We start from the raw sequence: 26,702 nt of genomic DNA, 5'->3' as shown, positions 1-26,702 counted from the left end.
GAAAGTATAACATTAAGTGATATATATAGGAGGTGTACTTGAATACTCTTTCCCTCTCCAGATTCATGAATTGCTCATGAATCTTGTCAGCAAAGAATGTGGCATAATCATACTGGGGAGCAGGAGGCTGCTCTGGAGTGAACATGGATAACATCACCAAGGTTGTATCATCTACAAACTCATTGGTATTGAATCCCAAAATGCAAGATATCATGTCCACTAGCAGTCTCCCTGTATCATTGAACCAGACATGCAGATAAGGAGAAGGTTGTCGGGGCTGATATTCTGGTTTCATGAACAACTGACCAATCTTTGTGACCTCTGAGCTGGGCAACTTGACAGCTTCTTGGAGTAGAAAATTCATAGAAAGGGGGACCAGAGGTTTAGTTGGTTTAAAGTTCAACATCTGATTTATGGATTGTGGAGTGATGTGGAATAAAACATTCCCGGATGAACTCAAAACTGCTCTCTGTGAGGGGTCATAGTGTTCACAACACTGATGGATGAGGTCTAGGAACACATTGACTTGAGGTTGGTAATAAATGGGCAAATTAGACTCCCAGATACCTATGTCATCAGCACCACTCATGTATTTATCCCTCAGCTCACAAACAGTGTGTACATGATATTTGGTAGTTATCTCAATTGTCTCTTTAATTTGGTGATCCCGGTTAGCAAGGGCCAGCCAGTCTAGGTTCCTCTATGGGGCACTCAGGGGAGTAATGTTCAAGGCCACAGGGGTCTCCATGCTTCACTTATCCTCTGAACTGGATTTATACTTGAAATGTGGATGAATGTGGTGAATTTTGACAGAAAAAAGGTTTTCAGGGAGAAACTGGGTGAATTATCTTGCTGTGGCGCGCCCTGCGGCACGAAAACTTTGTGAAGGGTGTGGGTTAAGCACAATGCAGTGAATGAGGGGACTTTGATGAATTTGGGACCTCCAAGGGGTACTAGTTTAGTCTTTGAAGGTATAGGAGTTCGGAAAGCTGAATGGTGGTTATTTTGTGTTTTTAGCTTGTGAAGACTGAAAAACAAGTTGGTGGGAGAAACAGGTAAATACCTGGTTGTGGTGCGACAGGAGGAAGATGACCATGCAGAATTCCAGGCGGCAGCAACTCAAGGATGAATTTCTGGAGGTTGGCGGGAGAACGACATAAATGCATGCAAGTTACACAGAGTGCTCAAATATATGAAAAATACAAAAAACCGTGACTTTTGCGCGATAATATGGAAAAATTGGTTTTTGGTGCCTTTTTTATGGATGATGTCAGCATGACGTCATTGGTGGGGTCGGGTATAGCAGGATGACATGTCAACTGGTGATTGGGTCGACGTGGACGAGCAAGGTGGCGGACAGGTCGGGAACAATGGCGAAATGGAAGCTGACACGACGCTGATACGGCAATGACGTGGTGGTGATGCAGGGATGACGTACGGCGGAAAGGCAATGGCGGGGAGAGGAAAGCGAGAGCGGTAAGCGGTATTATTGGACCGCTTTTGGTACGGGCCCGGTTTGTGTCAGAGGTCGCCCGATACAATGAGAAATGGACACGCGCCCACAGACAGATGTCATCCTTTGACATTTTTCGGGCGCTAAAGGACGGCGATCGGGGGTGGTCCGAAATTGCCGAGGACCGTCGGATGGGAGGGCCCGGATCTGACGGATGACAAGATGCAGAGATATCAGAGAGATACGGTGGGGCCCGTATAATAAACAATTGTTATTTCTGAAAAATGGCGCCGGGAAAAAACTTTGGATAAATGAAATTGTGGGTTTTCTGAGGTTTTCGGGGATAAATGGTAAACGATGTACATGTTTGAAAGGTGCGCTTAGGGTTATTAAATCAACCGGATTTTGATTTAATCCCCCAAAATAAAGTATGAACACATATTCCATGGGACTCCGACTTTCTTACACTTCCAAACTTTGGGATATATGGTTAGATTGCCAAAGGGGGGGGGGAATATATATATTTCTGGGATTATTTTACACAATAATGCTATAATAATAGGGAATGGGAGAACTTAGGGAGCTATATATTAAAATTAGGGGTTAATATGGATTTGAGATGATAGAGGGGAACTGAGTACTAATCTTAATGAGTAAACTTAGGTGCAGAAATAGATGAAAATGATCAAGGGTTTTACACAGCTAATGTGGCTTTCTTGTGCAATAGGAATCAACACCTTGGCTTGATGTTGCCATAATCAAAAAGTGATATTAGTACACAATGAGGAAATCCCATTGGACCTTTAGGGAATGTTAGAAAGATGTTTTGTGGGGAATGATTGGGGAGTTAGACATGCTTCACTGTGCTGTGACCAAAATGTTGAACCAGGTGGACCTTCTCTTGTCAATATATGCTTTTTGTCAAGACCAGCAATATGAAGGAAAACAAGCTTCTGCAACCCCTTTCTACCTACCCATCTTAATGCCTAGCATTTTTTATTACTTCAAGGAGGGTGCACTTAGACTTGCAAACCCTCAATTGCTCTTTTTCTTTTTCTTTTCTTTTCCTTTTGAGTTTCTATCTACAACTACCCTTATCACTTCCAAGGCCCCAGATTAAGCAGTTGGGAACCTTTATTCTCTACCTAATCCACTAATCTACCAATATTAGACAGTTTGGACAGATTTTCTTTCTCTATTCTACAACATCAATTTAAACATGGCATGATCCAGATTAGGCTGTTGGATCACCCATCCAGAAGTAGGACACTATCCAAACTATATACAGACATGTTCTTCCACAGAAATATGGGATCTTTGCATCATCAAAGTAGAACATATTTGGAATTTCCCCTGCCAATCATGAAAAATGAAACCTATTGGTATAGGAGGCTAACAGTGGCTCCACTTGGGGATGGTTTTTCCATATGAAAGACCAAGAACAGTAGGTCAGAATGCCTTGGTCCTTAATTTCTTGCTAAAATTGAGAACTTTGCTTTTGATGATCAACACTGAGGCTTCTCAAAAAATGGGAAATCTTGTAATTATGGCCTTTCCTTGCTCTCTTTCAAAAATTTGTGAAGCTGTAACGCCTTTTTTCTGCTAAAAACAAACTACTATACTTAAGTAATAATGTACAAGGCAATGTCAGATTTATACATGGAAAATAGTCAAAATAGCACTTCAACATCCGGCCATTTACAGGGCCCTCTTGAACTTCAGTGTCATCCAAATTTTTCAAGAAATATGTGTTATTTCCTTGTACTGCTTGAATAACAAAGGGTCCTTTCCAAAGGGAATCAAATTTGCCATATTTTCCCTTATCTTCTCTTCTTGAGTCCCATTTAAGCACTTTATCACCAATGAAAAAGTCTTCTGCTTTTGTTCTTCTGTCAAAGATTTTCTTTAGCTTCTCTTGTAAAACTTGAACTCTGTTGTATACCTGGTCTCTGGTTTGCTGCAAACAGATTGTTTGATTGATCCTCCTTTGCATATCATTGGGTTCAGCTTGGGTTTCTTGAAGCAATTTGATAACAGGAATCCCTAGTGATGAAGGAAATTTGGCCTCCATTCCATAAACCAACTCATATGGGCTGATCCCAATAGATCTCTTGGTTGTTAGCCTATCTACCCATAAGGCATTTGCAAGCTTTTTATGCCAATTTTTCTTATTTTCCTCCAACATCTTCTTGATGATGTTAATAAGGCTCTTGTTAGATGATTCAGCTAAAGCATTGCCTTGAGGGTAGTATGCTGTGGAATGACCCAAGGTAATATGGAACTTATGGCAAAAATTGACCATTTTCTTGGATCTGAAAGCAGCAGCATTATCTGTAATGATCTTTTCAGGGCAACCAAATTTGGATAAAATATTAGTTTCAAGGAACTGAATGATAATGGAATCATTTGCTTGTCTGCATGGAACAGCCTCAATCCATTTGGTAAAATAGTCCATAGCTGTTAGGATCCATTTGTGTTGACCTGAAGATGAAGGATGAATCTCTCCAATGAAGTCTAAGCCCCATTGCTGAAAGGGCCTTTCTGTTGAAATAGGTTTCAGAGGTAAGGGCAATAATTTTCTTTTTCCCTCAAACACCTGACACTTATGACATGAAGTAACAAATCTCTTGACATCTGCAAATAGAGTAGGCCAATAGTAACCTGCCTTCAATATCTTATCCACAGTCGACTTCTAATACAAATGTCCACCACAGTCACCTGTATGAAAATCTTTCATAACATTGTTAGTTTCATTGATTGTTAGACAATTCAACAATATACCCTCATGATTTTTCCACAGTAAATTACCATCCATAACACAAAATCTTGAAGCTTTCATTTTTGAAAATCTGCTTTTGGTTCTAGAAATCCTAGGGGAGCACACAGGTTTTGCAATACATAACAGATATTAGCATACCAGGGGGATTGTTCAAAGGCTATATTGATCTGTGGAGTCGTCAGCTCCGGTTCATTGTCCAGTTGATTAATATCCAAGGCTTGAAAGTTTGCTTCAGACATGAGTTTAGCCAAACCTTGTCCCTTTATCAGTTTTGCTGGTCTTATTTCAATGTCATATTCCAAAATACTAGCAATCCATTTTCCTCTTTTGCCCTCTAATCCTTCTTGAGTCAATATGTCTTTCACATTGGCATTTGGCACATAAGCAATAACATGAGAGTATAGGATATAAATCCTAAAATCTTTGATGGCCTTAACCATGGCATAATCCTGCTTTTCCATAATCTGATATTTCAAAGGTGCATCTCTAAGGGCTCTGCTAAAGAAAGCAATAGGTTTCTCATTTCCTTGGTCATCCTTCTGTAGTAAAACCACAACAATAGTATGTTGGGAGGCAAAAGAGAAGATAATGAAATCTCTATCAAACTGAGGACTTGTAAGAACGGGTGTTTGAGTCAAAGAAGTCTTGATGCCCTCAAAGGCCTATTTAGTTTCTAGTGTCCATTTTACCTTGGAATCTTTTTTCAACATGTGGTTTAATAGCCTTATCAATTCTGCTAGATTTGGGATAAATCTTCTTAGAAAGTTGATCTTTCCCAAAAAGGCTTGTAATTCCTTAATGTTTCTTGGTTGTGGGACTTCTAGAATAGCCCGGATTCTGTAAGGGTCAATTCTAATTCCCTCTTTAGAAATTATATGACCTAGCAACTTACCCTCTTCCAGGCCAAACAGATACTTCTTGGGATTTAAGGAAATACCATATTTCCTACATGTCAGAAACATTTGCCTTAGGTGTCTAAGGTGTTCTTGGTCAGATTTAGAAAAAGGAGTGAGATCATCAAGATAAACAACTAAGAAGTCATGAATCTCCTTGGCAAAGGCAATATCCATTGCTCTTTGAAAAGTAGCTCCTGCATTTTTCAGTCCAAAAGGCATTTTGACATATTTAAACGTTCCCCATGGGGTTGTGAATGTTGTTTTATCCTGGTCATCAGCGTGGACCAAGATTTGGTTAAAACCTGAAAATCCATCAAGTAATGAGATTCTAGAAGCCCCCACCACTCTTTGAAGAATGTGATCCATTTTGGGTAAGGGATAATTGTCTTTGAGGGAAACTTCATTCAAGTTTCTAAGGTCAACACAAAGCCTAATCTCACCAGTTTTCTTCCTTGTAGGAACAAGATTGGATATCCATTTTGAAAATCTGATGGGTGCTATGATACCTACTTCAAACATTTTTTGCACCTCTTTCTCAATTGGAGGGAGAAGTATAGGATTGATTCTCCTTAATTTTTGCTTGAAAGGTTTTTGATTTGGTTTGAGAGGAATAATGTGTTGAATGACTGAAGTATCATAGGATTTTAAATCCTCATAACTCCATGCAAATACATCTTGAAACTCTTTAAAGAGGTCAGCATACTTGGGCTTCTGATCAGGGGGCAAAGACTTTGATAATTTTATTATCTTGGGATTTTCAATCGTTCCAATGTTGCACTCTTCAATGGCAGCATTTAGGGGCTGCATCTTTGGTTTCCTAGGAATATCATTTGAATCAAAAATGTCTTCCAAAGGGGTCAGGCCTGTGGGTAAAAAATTGTCCTTTAGTTGTATGACCTCAGCCTCTGCTCCAGCTATTTCATCAAGATTGATTTGTTTAAGCTCTTGTACATTCTTATTATCAAAGGTTGTTGGGTGAAGTATTTGATCAGCTGTTTTGACTGATATAGTTCTCTGACCTTGGTTGCTCTGTGGTTGGGAGTCTTCTACAGCATCAGTATCAACCTTTAAGCCTGAAAACTCCTGTTGTAGAGTTAAAAAGTTATTTATCTGTGTATCATCTTCAAATACTTGCCAGTCTTTGACATTGTTTGGGATGGAAGGTCTGTGTCTTATCTCAACTGTAAAACAATGGTTGGGTTCACAGGGTAATTTACAAGTACTAGCAAAAGTAGCTAGACTGTGTGCATGAAGGTTGTGGCTTCTAGATATTTTGGTCAGTTGAAATTCAGTAAAGACATCAAGTATTTCAATAGCAGCAGTTCTGTAAGACCTTAGCCTTTTGTCATTGGTGACGAAATTGCCTTTCATTTGTTGGATAATGAGGTCTGAATCTCCCAAGATTGACACTTTTGTTGCCTGTAAGGATTTGATCAGTTTGAGGCCTAGTAAGAGAGCTTCATATTCTGCCATATTATTAGTACATCTGAAATTTAACCTATAAGCTCGACCCTCTGCATGATTGTTTTGTTTATTGTGGATCCACACTCCTGCTCCTACCCCTAACTTGTTAATTGATCCATAGAACTCAAGAAACCAAAGGATTTCTTGATTTAGAGCAGAATTAAGAGACTCATTAGGACTTGGAATCAGGAGTTGGAGGTCTTGTTTTTCATCTGATTTATTTTCTAGGACAGTCTGATCAATTGATTGCCTAATTTCAAGACCTTGGGTAACTGATTGCTCATTGGTATGCATGTTTTGTTCCAGAGTGAAAGGTTTGCTATCAGCTGTAGGACATGTGCTATCATTGAACATAATGAAGGAATCCATATCAGAATGGACTGCATAGATGGGAAAATTTTGAGGTTTTTCTTCACTGCTCACCATATATTTCATGAGTGTCTCTCTATATAGCCTCTTTGGTTGCCCAAAGACAGAGATAGTTGCATAAGACATGTCTAATTGTAGGGACCCTTGGAGCTTGGCTCCCCATGATCTTGATAACAACATTCCATATTTAGGTGGGATATCAGCTACCACCACATCCATTAGAATAGTTTTATTTGGATACTGGACAAGGGAAACACACAAATCTTTGATCAGGCCCAGGCATTTGACTTGGCTGGAATCAAATGAGAATAGGTCCTTATACGGCCTTGTGATGTCTAGGTTTAGTCTCTCCATTACAGATTTAGGTATAAGATTGTGTGAGGCGCACGAGTCAAACATTGCATTGTGTAGTATCTTGTCATGAATGTGCAAGCTAACATAAAAGGGTAAAACCCCTGTGCTTATTGTTTTCCCATCAACTTCTGGGCCAAAAAGTACCTCTGGTGTATCATCCAGCACATTGACATCATCTTTATTTTGAGTTAATTGGAGGGATTTTTTGATTTGCTGCTTGTAAATGTCATGTTTGGCCAGTTATGAAAGAGGGATGGATATCTTCAACTTACCAATTTCAGCTTCTAAGTCAAAGGGTTTGTCAGATTGGGTCTTGGCATTGTGGTTAACAACAGTTTCTTTCTCAATTGATTTTACAGAGGCACCCTCTTGGGTTTGAGTTTTATCTTGGGGTTTATCTTTTTTACTAACCTTTTGAGGACTATTACTTTGATTGTGCTCTGAAGGAGATATTACCAGTTGCTGTTGACTTGGGGGGTGTATTTCAGTTACATCCTCCACTGTTACTTCATTTGTAATAGAGTTGGTTTTGTCAATTGGTTCTGTGACAGTGACCTTCTCCTTTGACATCTTGGGTTGTTGGTTATCTTTTGTTTTTATAGGCTGTGGCACATTTATGGTCCTGCTTCTCAACTTGTATTGTTTATGAACTTAAAAAACAACAGTGTCATAGCCCTGCTTGAAGTCAAATGACTCACCAGATTTGGTTTGGAACTGATCAACATCATCATCTTCCTGATCTTCTTGACTTAGAAAAACCTGCGGTTCATTATTTAGACCCATCAGATTAATGTGAGTGTCATCTATCTGTTCACTAGAGGTGGATGCTTCAGCATAGTTTTCTTGGAAAGGAGGTCTTATGTCTTGTTCTGGGCTGGCCCTTCCAGCATTTGGATTTTGGTTTCTTCTAAAGCCAGGATTTCTGACCGCATTGTTTTGTGGTCCCTGCCATGATGATTTTCTTTCAACTGATTCTACTCTATCGCCAAGCCTATGCATACCGGTGATTATTGCATCTAGTTTCTGATCCCAACCTGAAGGCTCTTCTTTGAAAGTAGTCTTTCTCTCAGTCCTTGACCTATTTCTCTTGGCTATCAGGTTGGCTTCCACACTGACTGCTATATCTTGCATCTCAGCTAAAGTTTGGGGGGCTCTTTCTCTCAATTGGTATGCCATGTCTGAATCAAATCCATCAGGAAAGGTGTACAAGGCCAGGTCAAGTGGAGGCCTCAGATTCTGAGGGATGGCGTTGTATACATTATTAAATCTAGCACAATAGTCTAGGACAGTTTCTTGAGGACCTCTTTTAATAGAATTGTACTCAGACAATATCTGAAGGGGATCTTTCTTCTTTTCCCATCTGCTTAGGAAAGTTTGGTAGAGGGCATCTGGCTTAGCAATAGAATTCGCTGGAAGAGATCTAAACCAGGACCTTACATCTCCTGTCAAACTTTGAACAAAAATCTTCATCCTAACTCCATCATCATCTATCTCATAATTTTCAAAGTAGTCCTACATCTTTTTGGTATGTTGCAGGGCTGGATAGGAACTAACACCATCAAAATATGAGATCTTGGTCTGGTAATCCTGAGGCATAGCTCCTAGATTTGCTGGTAACTGTAAAGGGGCATACCTGTTAGCCATGTTTACTGAGATAACTGGAACAACAGGAACAAACGGAACAAGTGGAGGGAAATGGATGATAGGGGTGTGTGTAGTTGATGGCGGAGTTGAACAAGGGCTATGTGAAGTTGATGTAGAACTAGGAGACTGTGAAGTTGTGATATGAGGATGAAAGGGGACTTTAGCAGGTGTAGGAATGTTACTCTGAAATCCTGCTTCAGGGCTTGAATCTGGACTAGTTTCTTCCTTTTCTTGTTTCCTAAGGATCCTCGAAATCAAGTTTGGATTTTCAAATACAGGTGATGGATTTGGATCTGGATTAGATCTAGTGTAACGTGTCTTCTTCTTGGGAGCCAGCTTCTAAGTTTCCTGACCTCTTTGAAATTTTGTATAAAGTACTGTGAATCCGGCAGTGGTTAGGAATTTAGTTCAGGTCCCCAGTGGAGTCGCCAATTATGTTAAAACTCAGGTTGTTCCCTTTGACTCCCAAGGGAATACGGCCGAGGTAACCACAAACCAACTTTGGATTACAGGTTCTAGCCTACCTGCAATCAGAGAGGGATCTCTCTTTTGATTTAGCTTTGTTTTTTTTTAGGATTTTAGGCTAGTTATGAAATATAAGGTTTTGTTTGAATTTTGGTTGTCATCTGTTGTCTGAAGAGGGGCTTACAATGATCAAAGAAGGTTTATTCCATTGGGAAAATGGAGTCCATGACTGATTATTACTTAGTATCTATGATAGAAGAGTGTTACTGCAGAGCCAGATAGGTATCCATGATACAAACCTTTGATTTGAGAAGAAATAGTATAGAATCACACCATGAAAGGCAACAAAGATTTCTTTCTTGGTGATACGGAACATAAAAGGCTGAATCTTATTCAAGAGAAAAAGAGAATTCTCGAATAGAATTTACCATAAAATCAGAGTAAACAGGAGCATTTAAGAATTCCATATTTACAGCCAATCTTGAAGAAAACATAGTTAGCAGGAATGATTGAGTTTAGGGTGTCTTACTGGACAAATCCTGAACTATTCATTTTCCTTCCTACTAAGAAAACATATATCATAGATGAGTTATGTAAACATATAAAACATAGAGACAGTTAGGAAAACACTTATTGTATCATGAGAAAACACGAGAGTTCTGCAACAGCCAACAATCCATCACAACACGTCCAAGCATAGCCCAGTTGAGAAAACCAGCAGCTTCTTGAATTATACTTCTCAGAACATACAACCGAGTTCTTCAGAACAAATAAACAACAACCCCCTAATAAGTTAAGCGGGGCGTATATATACAAAATTATCTTTACAAAATATCTAAAAATGAGTCATCGACTCATAACTTTCTCTACCAACTCTCCAAAATAGTGGATACAATAGTTATTGCTATTAAAGAAGATTGATTACAGCTAGTCATTCCTGTCAGAGATCTTCTGACTTTTGGGGCGTCTTGGGACGACTGAGCACCTTTGCATCGATTTTGAGAATTCTTGCGTTTGTGTTGCCCTGTCATGGTGTTGCTGTGTTGGACACATCAATTGAATTATCCAGCTGTACCCAGACACTGCCTTTTCTATCTAGCTGTCTTCCACTGTTGCTTTAAGTAAATTTGATGCATGAGTCATTTTGAAAATGCTGACTTTAGGCCAAAATTAATTTATCAAAGTATAGTTTCTATCATACCCCTCCACCATTCTTCAGTGGGCAATTGATGCCTCTGCATTTTGATTAGAATTTCATCAGTTTCAGTGTATTTGTAATAATTGGGAGTAACTGCAAAAAGATGCCTGATCTCATGCTCAATAAAAAATAGATTTTCCAGCTTATTGTAAAGACCCTGCCCAGATGGGGGCCCTGCCTCCTCTGGAGCGCTTGCAGATGTTGTTATTTGATTTGTTGCAAAGCTATTGACCCTTTTTGCATAATGTTCATGTGATAACAATCTTCCAGCACTGGTCACCAAACTGGGGAGGCCCCTGTTATGTAAAACTGTGATTGTTGCAATAAATTCATTCACTTCTGCTTGTATTTCCTGACACTTTCTCTCCAATGACTGGACATAACTTCTCAGGGTAAGCACCCTTTTTATCAGCAGAATAGTATCAGTCCTATCTCTAATGCCCATTCCTGCTAGCTGAAGGCCAGTCCGATTGTTAAGGACATTTATCATTCTGTTGGCTATTTCAGGCATGCTCCCTAAAGATGCCCTGGCTCTTTGATTTTCAGCTTGAGCTCTGCTCAGAAGATTCATTTGTTCATGAACTGTTTCAATGGACTACCATTGGTCTGTAATAGATTGGCCAATTTTAGCCCATAGAATTTTCTTTACATCAGCTATAGTTTTGTTCATGGTTAATTCATTTTCCAGCTCCTTTATCTTCTTTTCCGGGGTTCTTATTTCCCTTGTCCTTTCAGCCACATTCTGCTTTGATTTATCATATTTGTCCTCCAGTGTAGACAATTTTTCTTTTGCTACCTTTAGTTCGACCATCTGTGCCTCAAGAGCCTCCAGTTCCTTCCTCATATTCTGCATGTCAAGGCTGGGTGCCTGCTCTGGTGCTGCCACATCTGGTGCTGGTGTTGAAGGGCCTGCTTCTGATGTCCTTTCTGGGGGAGGAATTATTACTTGAGGAGTATCCTCCAAGATTTATAACCTGCTGAGGTGGATGAGACACCTGTTCTCCTTCCTTTTGCTTTAGGGTTGCCTCCAAGGCACCCTCTGTTTCCATTAGCCTTTTGTGCAAAGCCACTAGCATAGCCATCACATCTTGATCTCTTCTTTGCTGGGCAACATCTTCAGTCTGAGGGTGAAGGGTTGGTGGTAGCTTAACAAGCTTCTTCAAAGCTGCTATGTCCTCATCTTTCTTCTTCATTAATGCCTGCACTCCCTTAGGGTCATTTGGATCATGGCCCAGTTCTATGATGATTTCTTCCAAGGACTTGATTCTGTTATCCTTGGCTTGAGAGGAAGCTTTCTCTAGCTCCAATTGAGTAGTAGTGTTATTCAGGGAGTTCTGCAACCTATGTGCCAATAGGGTATTATCAGCCAGTGTGGCATAAACCATCTCCCCTGTTTGTTTGTGCAGTTCTATCTGATCCATAGGATGGATGTCCTTGGCAAAGACCTATAGGTTGGTCCTAATATAGTCAGCAGCTGACTGAGGCTGCAGCATGGTGGGCCTAAAATGACTGAGAGTCATTTTTCCCTCTTGAATATCATAGGCTGAGAATTTAGGGCCAACCTCACCATCTCGATGGGCTGAGCAGCTGATCCTACAACTGCCAACGAGTCTCAGACCTCCTGTAGCTTCGATAGGAACAGATCAATATGTTCCCCCTTTTGCATCCTTGGGGATCTGATTTTCTCCTCCAAGTACATCTTCTTCTACTTGGAAGATCCCTCATACAATGTAGCCAAGGCATCCCACATCTCCTTGGCAGTGCCTCTGCCAACAATGTGACATACAACGTGATCCCTCACTCCGTCGAGGATTAACTGCTTGGCCTTTGCCATTTCAACTTTGTACTTCTTGAGTGGATTTGCATCTGCAGGTTCAACTACCACACTATCAACATAGCTTTGAGATTATGCTCATCCAGAAGGAGGGAGATCCTAGCCTTCCAGATCACATAGTTGGATGCTCCATCCAACCGATCTTGATCTCTCAGCCCATTAGCTGCCATCTCTGCCAACAAATTGTTGAAATGCCTCCTCTCTCCTCTACGTTGTCACTCCCTGCTGGAGTTAGTAGATCTTCTCCTCTCTACCGCTGCTCATCAATTGAGAAATCGATTCCCTGGCTCAAAATTCTCTGAGGAAGAAATTCCCTCAAAAAGTGTCTCCTTCCTTCTTTTGACGTTTTTCCTGTCCCAACAACTGCTGCAGAAAACTGTGTCTCACCTGAAGACTGCTCTACGCTGAATCTTTTGCTACGCTACTCCCTCTACTGTTGACAAATCTCGATCTGGAAATCTTACCTCTTTGTCAACTCACTCAGAGAGAGATTTTCCTTGAGAATATTGCCCTCTTGGCCTGGACTGAGCAATTCCTCTGGGGATTTGATCTGCTGCCTATGCAGCACTTTATCTCCCTCCTCCTCTTCAACGCTTGGCTCTTCTAGTCTGCTCTCTTGCTTCACCTGCACTCTGATACCATGTGAAAATTCGAGAATTCCTGGAATCACTACTACAACAACTGATTATATTTCTCCTACTGAATCAAGTTATTTACAATATTATATGGTAAACATCAAAATAAATACATCTACAACCTTCACAACTTAATGATATGTAGAAACAAGAATTTGAGCAAGCAAGAAATAACACACACAAGTGACGTCATTGTTTTTGGACAAATGTCCCCAGAAAAACCCAATGTGGGAAAACCAGTGTAGCAGCTGAGGGTTTGTATTATTAAGCAATAATTTCTGAGTACAATTCTTTGGATGCCCAAACTAGCAATCCTATACAGAGATCTAAATGCACAAAAAGTGGTGAGATGATCTCACCTTGTCACTGGAAAATCCAGCACTGATTTGCGCTGGAGATGAGCCTCTGTGTAGTTCTGCGTCACACCCACGCAGTCACTGTGTCATTGCTGCGGGACCACGCTACACCTCCTCTAATCCTCTGCTGGCAGGAAACTTCGGCCCTCTGTCCTCCCGGTCTCACACCTCGGCTCCGGCCCTTGATCTCGACTGTTCCTCAGTAGAATTTTAGACTCCCTCTGACGCTCTACGCTGCCACAACGTAGCTCTACGTGGCCTTGCGTCAACCTCTCTGGACATCTTTTTGCCCTCTCTGCCTTGTACTCTTTGGATCAGGAAAACTTCCTCCAGAAACTATCCTTTCCCCTCACTAGAAGAAATCACCTCAAGCACTTTTCAGCAACTGCTGTGTTGGTCTCTTTAGAAATCGATCTCTTGATCTCTCACTCGATGTGTTTTCCAAATGCCCATCAAGCCTCTTTTTATAATCTTCTCATTGAGTAACCAATGGCCCAGATTGAATCTTAATCAATGGCTCAAATCATTTTGGCTTGATCCTCATCTTATTCTAGAAGTTTCACCCTCAGTTTAATTAATACCCTTTAATTATTTTAATTTCCTAAGTTTAGACTTAGGGATCCATTAAAATATATTATTTTAATAAAACCTTCTCTGGGTGGAATTTCCGAAAACGATTTCTGGGTATTCTAGAATACATGTGTCCTAGCCTCCCTGCAAATTTTGAGGCTTAGAGCACATCCGCTACCATAAATCAACAGGGGGCGCACTTGTGTCTAAAGAGAACAACTTAAGTTGTAACCCCCTCTTCCATGGAGTCTTCTAGAAGGATCATGAAGCTTATCCAATTTCAGTCCAAGATTAATCTGGGCACTCCATTCTAGCCAAGAGAAATGATAAAAGGACCAAGAGAAAGCAATTTGGTACACAAGTTCTTTTTCTGCAGTTTTTCATCTACTCTCCAAGGTGCACCTATCCCTCTTGAGTGCCCAAGGTTTCAAGTTCTCAACTGTTAGATATAAGCATTCAAAGTTCAATAGCCATTTCACCTAGATCTGGTCTATTTTTTGCAGTGCGCCCATATAATCTTCAAATCTACTTCATACAAGCTCACATCTAGTCTGGTTTGCTTCAGATTTGACTTCTTTGGCTCAGCGCGAGTTGATCTAAGTCATTTGCACCTACGTGAAAGAAGTTTCAAGTCAATTAAGGCTTCATTTGTCTCTGGTCTTCCTCTCTCCCAACGAATTGTACTGTAGCACCCTCGAGAAGGGTTTTGTACCTGCAAATTTGTTCAAGAGAAAAAAAGTCAGAAGGTCTTTGCTGGGGTTTTCTCCCTTATTGGGTTTCCCTAGGGTAAATCTTGTGTATTGATGTGTTTGAGTATTTTAACAGTTTATTTCAATTACTTATCCATATTGACATATAGATCTAAAGAATTTAAAGTACTTACATTCATATCCAACCTTTAGATCTAACAAATCTAAGTGAGCGGAAAACACATCTAACAAATATGAGTGCAGATCTAAATAAACAACAAGCAGATCTAAGTGAACAACAAGCAAATCTTGCAAATCTGAGCGCAGAGCTAAGTGAACAACAAGCAAATCTAGCAAATCTGAGTGCAGATCTAAGTGAACAACAAGCATATCTAGCAAATTTGAGTGTCTAGAAGGCTGAGAACCCCATTTTTGAGGTGTCCTTATAAGTTTTTGATCATTAACAAAAATTGATTTGAAGAACATAATTTCATGTGTACTTGAAAAGTTAGTTTCTGTTGTTTATATTTTCAACTATATATGTGACTGCTACAAGTTCAGAATTTTAACTATGTTATTGAAGTAATTCAAGATTTGTGTTATTTGATAAAGAAACATAGGACAACAATCATCTTGAGTAAGAAAATTCTAACACTTTTTGTTGCATCAACCTTCGGGGCAACACTTCCAGGCCCGACCCAGACATTTGGGAGGGGAGGGGCGTATTAGTGCCTTGTGCACCCAATGGTCATGTGGGCCCAAAGAGGGAAGATGATTAAATAGGGCTTGTAATGGGCGGAGGGGAGTGAAAAATGTGAAATGGGAAAATGGTATTGTGCCACCAAAATTCGGGTTTCCTAAGTAGTGCCCTTTTTGAAGACATAGGCCAATAGGGGAGAGGATTCACAAAAATAAGAGAAACCGTTTGGATAAAAAACAATTAAATGATCTAGTCTATGTCCAATACAACCTCTGACTCAGACGCAACCAATTGCTGAACAAAAGCCCTGATTCAGATCCCATTGTGTTGGAAGACATTGATCCAACATCAGATTGGGTAGTGGAAAGTCATCCAACAGAGTTCAATTCTGATGAGGATCTTGATTTGGATTTACAGGTGGAGGCAACACTCGAACATAATGTTCAGTTGAATGCAGATCCTAATCCACTTGTACTAGCCTCAGAGCCAACCCCAAGTCCTCCATTTGCAAGCGCTTCTTCTATGGAGCCATGATAGAAGCGCATATCTCGTCTATCTTAGCTTGCAGCTGTTGCACAGCCTGCTAGTGCTACCACTTCTACAATTGCAGTTGAAGATGATGATGAGGAGCCATGGGCCCCCCTGTCTGACTCTGATCCAGAGGTTGATCCAGATGATCTTGGCTCCTCTAGCAATAGCCAGTGACACCACTAGCCGGCAGTACTGGTCACAGTTTACTTTTGTTGTAGAGACCATTTCTAGCCTCATTGGTTATGTGTTTTTGTTTTGATCTCTATATCATCACCGTGTATGTATTGGACAATGCATTGGGTGCCATTTTGATCTAATGGATATATACATGAGCCTTCTTTGATCATATGTTGTCTTCTATCTATATTCTAATGCTGTGTCATTGGAAACATGAATGAAAATCTTTAAAATTATGTTTTTTTATAAAAAAAATAAATATTTAATGTATTTTTTACAACGACTGAGTCATTGAAATTGAGCCGGCCAAGTCGATACCGAGTCGGAGTCGAAGTCGACCCTCGGCCGAGTCGGTGTCAGAGTCGGAGTTTTTAAACATTGCTCAAAACCACCATTTCACTCTCAATTCCCCAAATTTCACTCCCCTACACTTTCATACCCTCCCCTACACTTTCATTCCCTTTCCCTAAACCTTTTATTCGTTTTGCATGAGTCTCGATCGCCAATGCAGCATCACGTCGATTCTCATCTAATTGAGCCAAGTATAACAAACGCTTTTCCTCTTCGGAAGTGGCTGGAAGTAACTCGATGGCCATTTGCAGTGACGAGATTTCACATTCAATGGGTAACACGGCTTCCAAACCATAGACTAGTTGGAAAGGAGTGAACCCTGTTGATGTTTTTACTGAAGTTCGGTATGCCCAAAGCGCTGAAAATAGCATGTTGTGCCAATTCAACCGATGAATCCCAATGATTCATCGGATCATGATAACTAAAACTTTGTTGATAGACTCAACTAGACCATTCGCTTATGGATAATAAGGGGTTGAACTATCATGACGTAAACCAAGCTGGCCTGTAAGTTCGGTCATAATAATGTTTCGAAAATGACGCCCATGATCAGTGATTATCGCTTGCGGGACACAAAACCTAGCAATTATATGATTGAACACGAAAATTGCAGCTGTCTTACCGTCTGCCTCGAATGTAGGCATCGCCTCAGCCCACTTAGTAAAATAATCTACCGCAAGGATGATATACGCATGCCCCCCGGCCGAGTGAGGGTTACATGTAATAAAATCTATACCCCATTTGGCAAAAGGACCAACGGTAATTATAGGGTGGAGAGGAGCAGGTGGAGCGCGCATCTTACGATCAAAAATCTGGTAGTTGTGGCATTTTCAGACCGCCGTAATACAATATTTAAATAAAGATGGCCAGAAGTAGCCATCGCGCAATATCTTTTGGGTTGTGGCATACCCAGACATATGACCGCCACACGCTCCAGAGTGGTAGTCATTTAGAACCCTTTCAGCTTCTTCGTGACTTAAGCAACGTCGAAAAACAAGTTGTCGATACTCCAGAAGTAGGCGGGGTAGATTGAACAGATGTAGCGGCAGTTGTAGCAGTCGTTTGAGGTGGACTACGAGGTGTACTGAGCCTAGACTGAGAAACTACCGAAGGTACAGAAGTTTGAATGTTAGACTGGACTGGTTGCTGGGGTGTACCAGAAACTAGGGGTTGTCCAGTTTGAGATGACAACTGTACACTTGGCTGCAACACCTGTTGGGTTTGCGATGGATCCCACACTATATTCATTCTGGGGTACTGACCCATAACTGGTTGAGAATATTGAGGACGATAACCGGGTTGAGGGTAGGATTGATAATTGAAAGGTACATTTCCCATTCCTTGAACAAACGTTTGACCTTGGGGTGGTTGGAAACATTGGTTCGAGTATTGACCTTGGGGTTGATACCCTTGAGGCACATATTGATACTGGGGTTGACCTTGAGGTATAAATTGATACTGGGGTTGACCTTGGGGTACATATTGAGTCTGGGGTTGACCTTGAGGAACGTACTGTCCCGTAGGTATGTACTGTCCGTGAGGTTTCCCCCCAGATGCAAATTGTGTACCTTGAGGTTGCCCCCCAGGCGTTAATTGAGGTTGTCCCCCAGGCGGTAACTGGCCACCTTGAGGTTGAGGATTGGGAATAGAACCTGACATCATAAGAATGTCTTCTACGCTCAACGGTTTATTACCATTGCATCTAGTTAATAACCCTTGCTCAATGGGTTGAGGAGATGCTCCCAAAAAAGTACCAGAAAGAGACTGATACACAGAGGGAACAGATGGACCGTTGTACAAAAAAGATTCGGGCGATTGAGTAAACATGGACGACTGTCCAGACATATTTACGGGAGTATAAAAACCTCTAGGTGTTGAGTGATAAGGAGGACGAGGTGATGAAAAACTTAATCCTGAGTTTTCTAAATAATTAGTCAAAGAAGGATACCAAGAACTACTCCTAGGTGGACTGTAAAAATTTGATTCACACTCCCTTAGTTCAATGACAGGTTGATTTTCAGGGATAGGGATGCCTACTCCTTCTTCCGGAGCAAGTTCTTCAATAGAAATAAGTCCAGAAGGAAGATCTTGAGTGATTACTCTTTCTACCCTAGGTGAATCAGGACCACTAAAAGTTGGAGAAAGAAACCACGATGTCGGAGTAGCAGCAAATTCACTTTCCGGCTCAGATATTTCGGGTTCTTCACCTATATCACTAGTAGATGAAAAGCTACCAGCGATTTCGAAGACAGACAGAGACTGTGGATTATATTCTGCTACTGGCGTTTGAAAATCAGGATGTACTATCAAACAAGATTCTCCTTCTTCTGGTGACCCAACTCTACTGTCTCTAGGAGTTACGAGGACTTTTAAGCCTTCAAGTTGGCTCGATACTTCCTCAGGAGGTTGGCCCCGAAGTCTACGAGACTTCCTCAGTAACTCAGCCACGTTTATAATCTCAGGAGACTGGCCCTGAAGTCTACGGGACTGTCTTGGTAATTCAGCCACAGTTAAAGACTTTTAACTACTTCACATGCAAACAAAGTAAAAACTCAATGAAAAGCACCTAAGGTCTCTAAAGAACCAAACAAATTTGAATCACACACCTAAATAATCTAGGAGATCAAACACACACAAACAATAACTTTCCGGACCGAAAACACTAGTTGGTGATGAAATCCAACGTCACAGAGTTCAGTGCAGAAATGGCGGTTGGAACAGTTACCCCGGCAACCTACTTAATGAATAGACTGGCACAAGTTCCTCCACTTAACCATCTCGAGTGAAGTGAACCCCCCAGAAAATCCAAGTGAGTCTAGCCGACGTCTACTCCAGGTACAGTGGGATCTTCCCACCACTGTCACCTCAGGAGAGTCCTAAAGAATATGGCCACTAAGGTTACCAACTGAGATAGATACACCTGGGGGAACAGTCTACGATCCAATATGCACGCAAGGGCAGAGTAGCAAGCTCAATGCCCTTGAAGGCTCCTTGACATAATCGAAGGTTTACCAACAAGTGACCCTAGGCTCATCGACAATGGTTAATCCAAGGTTTACCATTTTTAATACGTGAATATCTGGCATCGTTCCCAATGAGGAAGGATTGATTCCCACACTGGTTCGGACACGATCTCGTGCTTCTCCTTTAAGAGGAGCTTTCCCAGAGCATAAATGCAACAATTGGATTTCTTCCCTACCACAAGATACAGCTACTTGTTTGTTTTTACTGTCTTGGAGAGTTAATTACTCTCCTACTCCAAGACACTAGCCTAGGCTAAGTTGGTGTATCAGAGCCCTAGAAATAAAAATGTTACTAGGTGAATTTTACTTTAAGCGTTAATTTTAGTGGTTTTTGTTTAAGTCCAAAGGTGCGGAGATGAAACTCGTGGTATGAAGACTCGACTCAAAATCACTAAAAATGCACCTAAGATGATCTAAACAATCTTTTTCTCTTTGATGAACTTCTAAACTAAGAAAGAGTTTGAGAATGCAAATACTTTGTAAACACAAATCTTTCTCAATTAAACAAATTAAAAGAAGAGCTTTTCCTTTCCAAAGCACTCAAAACGAGACAACTAGTTATTTCACAAAAAATTCCCTTTTCGTTTCAAAGCATTCAATCACTACGAAAAACAAACTTTTCAAAAGAGAGATTTTTTTATATTTTGTAAATAAAACACTCAAAACTAATGAAAATGACTAACTTTGAGAGCTACAAACTATAAAAACCTATTTGAAGTCAAAGCCTACTAAAAGTCTTTTTTAAGGATGTTTTACTCAGCTAGATGCAAGCTAAGGACTGATTTATGCAGAATCACAAATCAGTCAAGAACAACCAATTTCGTTTTCTTTTTGAAAATGAAAATCCAAACTCTCAAACACAAGTTTTTCGAAGTTTTGTAAAGAGAAAACTCAAAGCGGATTCCTCAAACAAGGGGAGATTTCATTAACGGTCAGACTCATAAGAAGGCTGGTAGACACTAAGGTGATCTGAAGTCCCTACAGCCTCTAAGCTCAGAGCCACTACACAACCAAAACGAAAAACAAACCCAACAAGCAAAACTCCTAGGAATTTCACCTAAAACCCTAACACTAGTGAAATTAAACCAAGGAAAGTTTTTGACAGGGCACATGCAGGTTTGGGCAATGGCTAAAACCTATAAACAAATTCTAAACTGATAAAAAAGAGAAAAATTTAAAATTTCTCAAAATTTTGACAGGGTACGTAGGCAGCCTGTTTACACAGGTGCGTTCATGCTCTGTGCGCAAAGCAAAAGCGCGTACAGGTACGCACTGTGCTTAACTCAGAGGGTGTGTACTTCTCTCAAAACTATGAAAAATAAAAACTAACTCAAAATTAACTAAATTCACCCAATCCCACAATCATCAAGCCAAAAACAGAAACAAAAATAGAGTTTCTCAGGTCAAAATATAAACAAGGAAAACAATCAATTCCCCAGCGGAGTCGCCATTTTGTCACACGGAATAAGTCGATCTTGCGGACAAGATAGACCTTCCTAGAACCAAAAGAAGACCTAATGACAAGCAAACCAACCAGACACTGTCTTTCTCTAAATATGCTTTAATGAACAATAGCAAACAAGTGTTTTTAGGGCCTACCTTAGGTCCAACGCTAGCTTGTGGATGCCCTCACTCCTTCAATCCAAATGAGCTCCTTTTCGTGAATCTGCAAACACAATAAAGGCAAACAAATTAAATAGCACCTGAAAAGCCAACTGCATTAAAACATATTTAACATGAAAGTCAAGGAGTCCATGAAACAAATAACATAAGATACTTGTTGTGAAAAATGAGTTTGATTATATTAATTCAAAAGAATAAGAACCTTACAACCTTTGCCTTGACGTTGTACAAGCTCCTCCCAGGGTCCAGCAAGAAGTCTCCTCTACTTTGACAAGTTTCACTCACTCCCCAATGAAACCAAAAAGGTATCTGATCTCTCCTCTTTAAGCTTAACTAGGAAGTCTTGATTTCACCAGCATTTACCCTCAAAAATGTTCAGCTTCTAACCTCTCTAGCAACCAGCCCAATGCCTGTATTTATAGTGAAATGGAGGGAGGTTACTAGGTCCTCCTTCAAAGGGATAAAGCCCTCCTTCAAAGGGATAGCTCCTCTCCTCAAGGGATTAGCTCCTTCTCTTTTGGGATGCATGAATCACCTCAGAGCGAGCAATCCACATCAAAATTCCTTCTAGAAACCTCTAGAATTAACCCAAAGTGAGTTTTTTTAAGGTAAAACTTGCACCTTTTGACTTTCACAGGGGTTCGCACCTACACCGTTAGGGACAGAGTGGGCAGGTCCGCAGCTTTTGTACACATAACGTGCGGGACCGCAGGTGACCATGAGAGAAAGTGCGGAACCAGAGTTACATTGATTTTTAATGTCTCTCTCTCATTTTCAAAGCTTGATTTGAAGAGCTGAGGTCTGAGACTTGCTTAGGAGGACAGTACAAGTGATGATATACCCATAATTACCGCAAATAATCATGGTGACGATATTTTTGTGTAACATTTATGCATCCTCGTGAACAAGGTAAGCTGGTGATATTTTGGCAAAAAATTACCTCTAACTTTCCCCACCATCCTATCCTAACTATTAATCTCATGCTTGTTCTTTCTCCTTCTTTCTGCCTCTAGACCATCCCACTAGAAAGATGCATGACCCTTTATCTTAGTTACAACAAACTTAATTTTCTCTCTTCATCCATCTCTTCATACTCAAATAATTTATCCATATTTGTGATCCATTCAATAAGCTCTTTTGGTTTCATGTTTCCTGTATAAGAAGACATATTTGGTTCGGTTTTCATAACAAATCCCAAATATGATTTCAACACTTTAGCTTCTGTAGGTTCTTCTACTGCTTATTCTTCCGAAAATTCTTCCTCTTTTGGACTCACATATCCTACTGTTGGTTCTCTCTGCAAATAATTCTCCATTGTTTCCATTCATTCCTCCAATCATGGCATCACCCATAGTACTTATCTATTCATAATTGGCCTATGTCTATCTCCTCCCGTTGCACTCATCTCTGGCTGACATGATTTCTTTTTCTCCCGGAGCAGATGCAGGTTTTTCTTCTATACCAATTGATGTTTATCTACCTCATATTTTCCTAGAGTTGGTACTAATACAAAATAATTTCCTAGAATCTCAATTCCCTCAGCCCTTAAGGATACAATCCATTACAAATCGTAAGCGAGAGGAGTCAGAATGATGGGAAACTATACAAAAGTATGGCTATATCTATATATATATATATATATATATATATATATATATATATATATATATATATATATATATATATATATATAGATATATATTTATTTATTTATTTATTTCAGCCCTTGTGTTCACTCTGTATTTATATACATATACCCACATCACTAGACCCTGACAATTTATTAAAATCAAAATTTAAAAGTGTTACAACCATCCAACCTTACGTGCTAGCCCACTGTCAATCGTCACCACTATAATGAACTCCTCAACTTTTGTCCTCTGTATTGTCCCACTTGTCCATTTTTGGTCAGTTATAAGCGAAAAATCCACCAATCACATGTTGTTGTAGGCCCCACTAAGGTGTTCGATTCTCAATTAGAATTTCCTCTATGCTTCATGGTCCCAGGTAACGAAAAATTCTAGTCTTCTGCAACTTCATCGGTAAACAATGTTTGGTTTCCAATGCTTTTTAAAATTAAAATTTGTAAAAACTTACGGACTTTCAAGCCTTCCGAGCGTTGAGGCTTTGCTTCATCACTCTGACCTCCACGCAAATTCCATTATGGGGTTCTATCGGTTGATGGTCCGAGGTTTTGTTAATTGACACATTTCGCTAGAAAAAAAAATCACTTAAGTGTTAGTGCTCTCAGTTTATGTTATATATCTGTGGGTTCCCTCTCAATTCTCCTCCGTATTTAATCATGCTCGTCTTAGAATCTCCTCCTTGTTCCTTCTCTCACAACCCTTTTTGCTCCTCCTGCAATCACTATGATGAATGATATATATACGTATAAAGCCTCTTTGTCCTGTCAATAAAATGTAGTGCTATTACAAATGGGAATATGCATAGACCATAAAGACAGAAGAAGGACTGGTTATCTGGGAAAATCTCAGAAGCCACCCTCACTCGTGCTTTATTATTAAAATCAAAATAATATATAGATTACATCATGTCTTAGTATATATCCATGAATATAGGATCAAAATACCATTTGAGGGAACATAACAAAAACTACAACCACTGGAACAAATTTCCTAATTTAAAGAATTACACAGAAATTCTAAATAAATTATCTCCTAACAAACTACTCAATGAGGAACCAACTCCTCTAGTAAATGATTTTGACCTCTCGTTCAGTGAGAATTATGGATGCAAAGTTGAGAATTATTGAGTGCGAAGTTAATTTTCTCATTTTCACAAAAACTATGGACCAAATAATACTCCTCTAGCAAATTCCACCATTTCTTTAAAGCTTTTGCATCTATTTTTCGTTCGAATTGGGGGATATCAAAGTTAACTTGTAACTTGAAGGGTGTTAAAGTTTCAAAATATTTTCTTGTTAAAGGCTTCTTGGCTATTGTTGGGAGTCATTGGAGGACGTCTACAAAACTATCCATCATCTCATTTCTTTTTCGTGTAAGTTCTTCCTTAGACAATAGTTTAACAAGATCTCCCTCTCCTTCATTTTTCTTCTCATTTTCCATGTGAGGTTGTCGACGTCAATGAGGATGATATTACAAAGGTTGTGGTATGTTAGGTCCCATATCTTTGAGCCATGATCTCATTTAGGACATGCACAAAAAAATAGACAAGAGTTGATGATTCTCATACAACTAATGTAGATATTTTGAGGAATGAGACCAAAGAAAGTGAAAAAATAATATGACCTAAAAATTTCTGAGCAGGTCACCCATCACAATACTATTCTATCCCAAGAAAAATTAACTCTAGAGTTCTCATGAGCCCTAATGCAACAAAAATATTTCAGAAGAGAACAACATAAAAAGAATGAAACTATTTTTATTCAATGAAAAATATAGGATAAGTCTACATTATGACAAAAATATTTCTTTACTCCCGAACTCAATAGTATGAGGAATGAGACCAAAGAAAGTGACAAAATAATAAGAGCTAAAAATTTCCCAGCAGGTCACCCATCCCCATCACAATAGTATTCTAGCCCAAATGCACTTAACTATAGAGTTCTCATGAGCCCTCATGAATTAGTGTTGGTGAAATCCAAGTTGTTTAAGAAATGAAACTTAACATATAATAAATGAATATATCACAATGTAAAATTAGTTGGGAATATGACACATTCGGTAAGAGAAATATTTCAGAAGAGGGCAACATAAAAAGAATGGAACTATTTTTATTCAATGTGAAATATAGCATAAGACTACATTAGGAGAAAGAATTGCTTTACTCCAGTCCCATATTTATACTTTTTACATGTATCTTTCACCGAGAGCCATGCCTCTCATTACATTTCAAATACCATGGGTGAGTATTATAATTATGATGGTAAAATTAAAATCATGGTGTGATTAAATTATCACTTTAATATTATGATTTATTTTATTTATTATCATGCATCATCCATTGTTTTAACAAGAATTTATATAAAAATAAATATTATCTACGGTACTTATTATCCATCGAGATCAATAAATGATGGTTCCTCCATCAAAAAATGCCCTTGATAAGAGGTAAAGTTTGATCAGGTTAAGGGTTACTCAAGAAGTTTAGAAATCAGATAAAGGGAAAGGAGGCTAGATTTACAAGGATCAATGTTTCATCGTGCAGAGGAATATTATGTCTATTTTAATTAAAAAAAGTTCATTATATGGAGTTTTACTTATGTGGAGCTTTCAATGAAATATTTCATTATGTAGAGGAAGATTCCTATGCACAACAAAATCTTTCATAAGAAAAACTATAAACCTAAAAATTATAAATATAAATTAAATTAGTTTACTTTTATGACAAAATCAAATTTATTTAATGATAAATTTTATCAATTGCTGAGAAAAATTAATACTATTATGAAAGAAAATTCAGTGTCATTTATAAAAGTGTGCATGCTAGCTAGAGTTGCAAGGATCAATGTTTCAATGTACAAATTTTTCTTGTGTCGAGCTTTCATTGTACAAAGCTTATAATGAAAGCTTTCATACAAAGTCTATAATGAAAGCTTTCATTGTGCATAGGAAACTTCCTTTGCACAAGGAAAACTTTGCTCAAAAGGCTATAAACCTCAAAATCATAAATATAAATTAAATTAAATTATGACTATATCAAATATATTTAATAACAAATTTTATCCTTCACACAATGAAATCTTTCATTTAAAAACTATAAATCTAAAAATCATAAATATAAATTAAATGAATTTAAGTTTATGACTAAATAAAACTTATTTAATAATAAATTTTATCAATTGTTAAAAATAATTAATATTATTATGAAACAAAAATTATTGCATTTATGAATTTATGCAGGGAAGCCATAGTTTCATTGATCAATGTTTCATTGTGTGGAGTTTCCATGTGCGGAGCTTGTAATGAAAGATTTCATTGTGCAGAGGAAACTTCATCTACACAGTGAAAGATTTGCACAAGGACAGCTTAGTATAATGAAACATTGACTATAAGCAAATGAAATTGATCTAATAATAAATTTTATCAATTTCTAATTATAACAAGGACTTACGATACAATAAAGTATTTTGCTGAAATTGAAAACATGATCTCATAATACATAAAGTAGTAAATTCAATTTCTCCCATGTTAAATATGATATACTTATTTGATCTAAAAATTCTTAGTAATGATTTTTCATATTGCATCTGCCTGAAATTTACATCGGAAGACAAGAGTGGTGAAAACAAACTCTTTTTTTAGAAATACTTATGAATAAAAAATTGTCAAGTTGTCAAGAATTTTTGGAATTTCTTCATGTGTATGATTAATGTGGTGAATTTTTGCAAAACAAGACAATCAAGTGCTTTCATAAATATGCATGATCTAAGAGCTTAAAATGTTTTAAGTGTTGGAAATAATACTGAGGGGGGGAGCGGGGGTGGTGGTGAATCAGTATTAGCAAAACAATAATCTTTTCATTTCCATTATCAGATTCATATACGCTACTTGAGTTAAGGATACCCATGTGTATATGCAACTGTGTTCAATGCAACTAGCATATATCCA

General features: G+C 38.9%; 1 pseudogene; it reads left to right on the top strand.

Moving 5' to 3' along the window:
- Nucleotides 1–1,429: 1,429 nt before the first annotated feature.
- The window catches only part of LOC149147688 (kinesin-like protein KIN-14R), a 91,452-nt pseudogene continuing 66,179 nt past the window's right edge, over nucleotides 1,430–26,702 (top strand).

This window comes from Pinus tabuliformis, chromosome 9 (assembly GCF_031772625.1).
Source record: "Pinus tabuliformis cultivar Carrire ecotype Pingquan chromosome 9, CPIR1, whole genome shotgun sequence".
Classification (NCBI taxonomy): Eukaryota; Viridiplantae; Streptophyta; class Pinopsida; order Pinales; family Pinaceae; genus Pinus; species Pinus tabuliformis.
The sequence above is the reverse complement of the archived record's forward strand: the minus strand, read 5'-3'. Positions and strand labels throughout refer to the sequence as shown.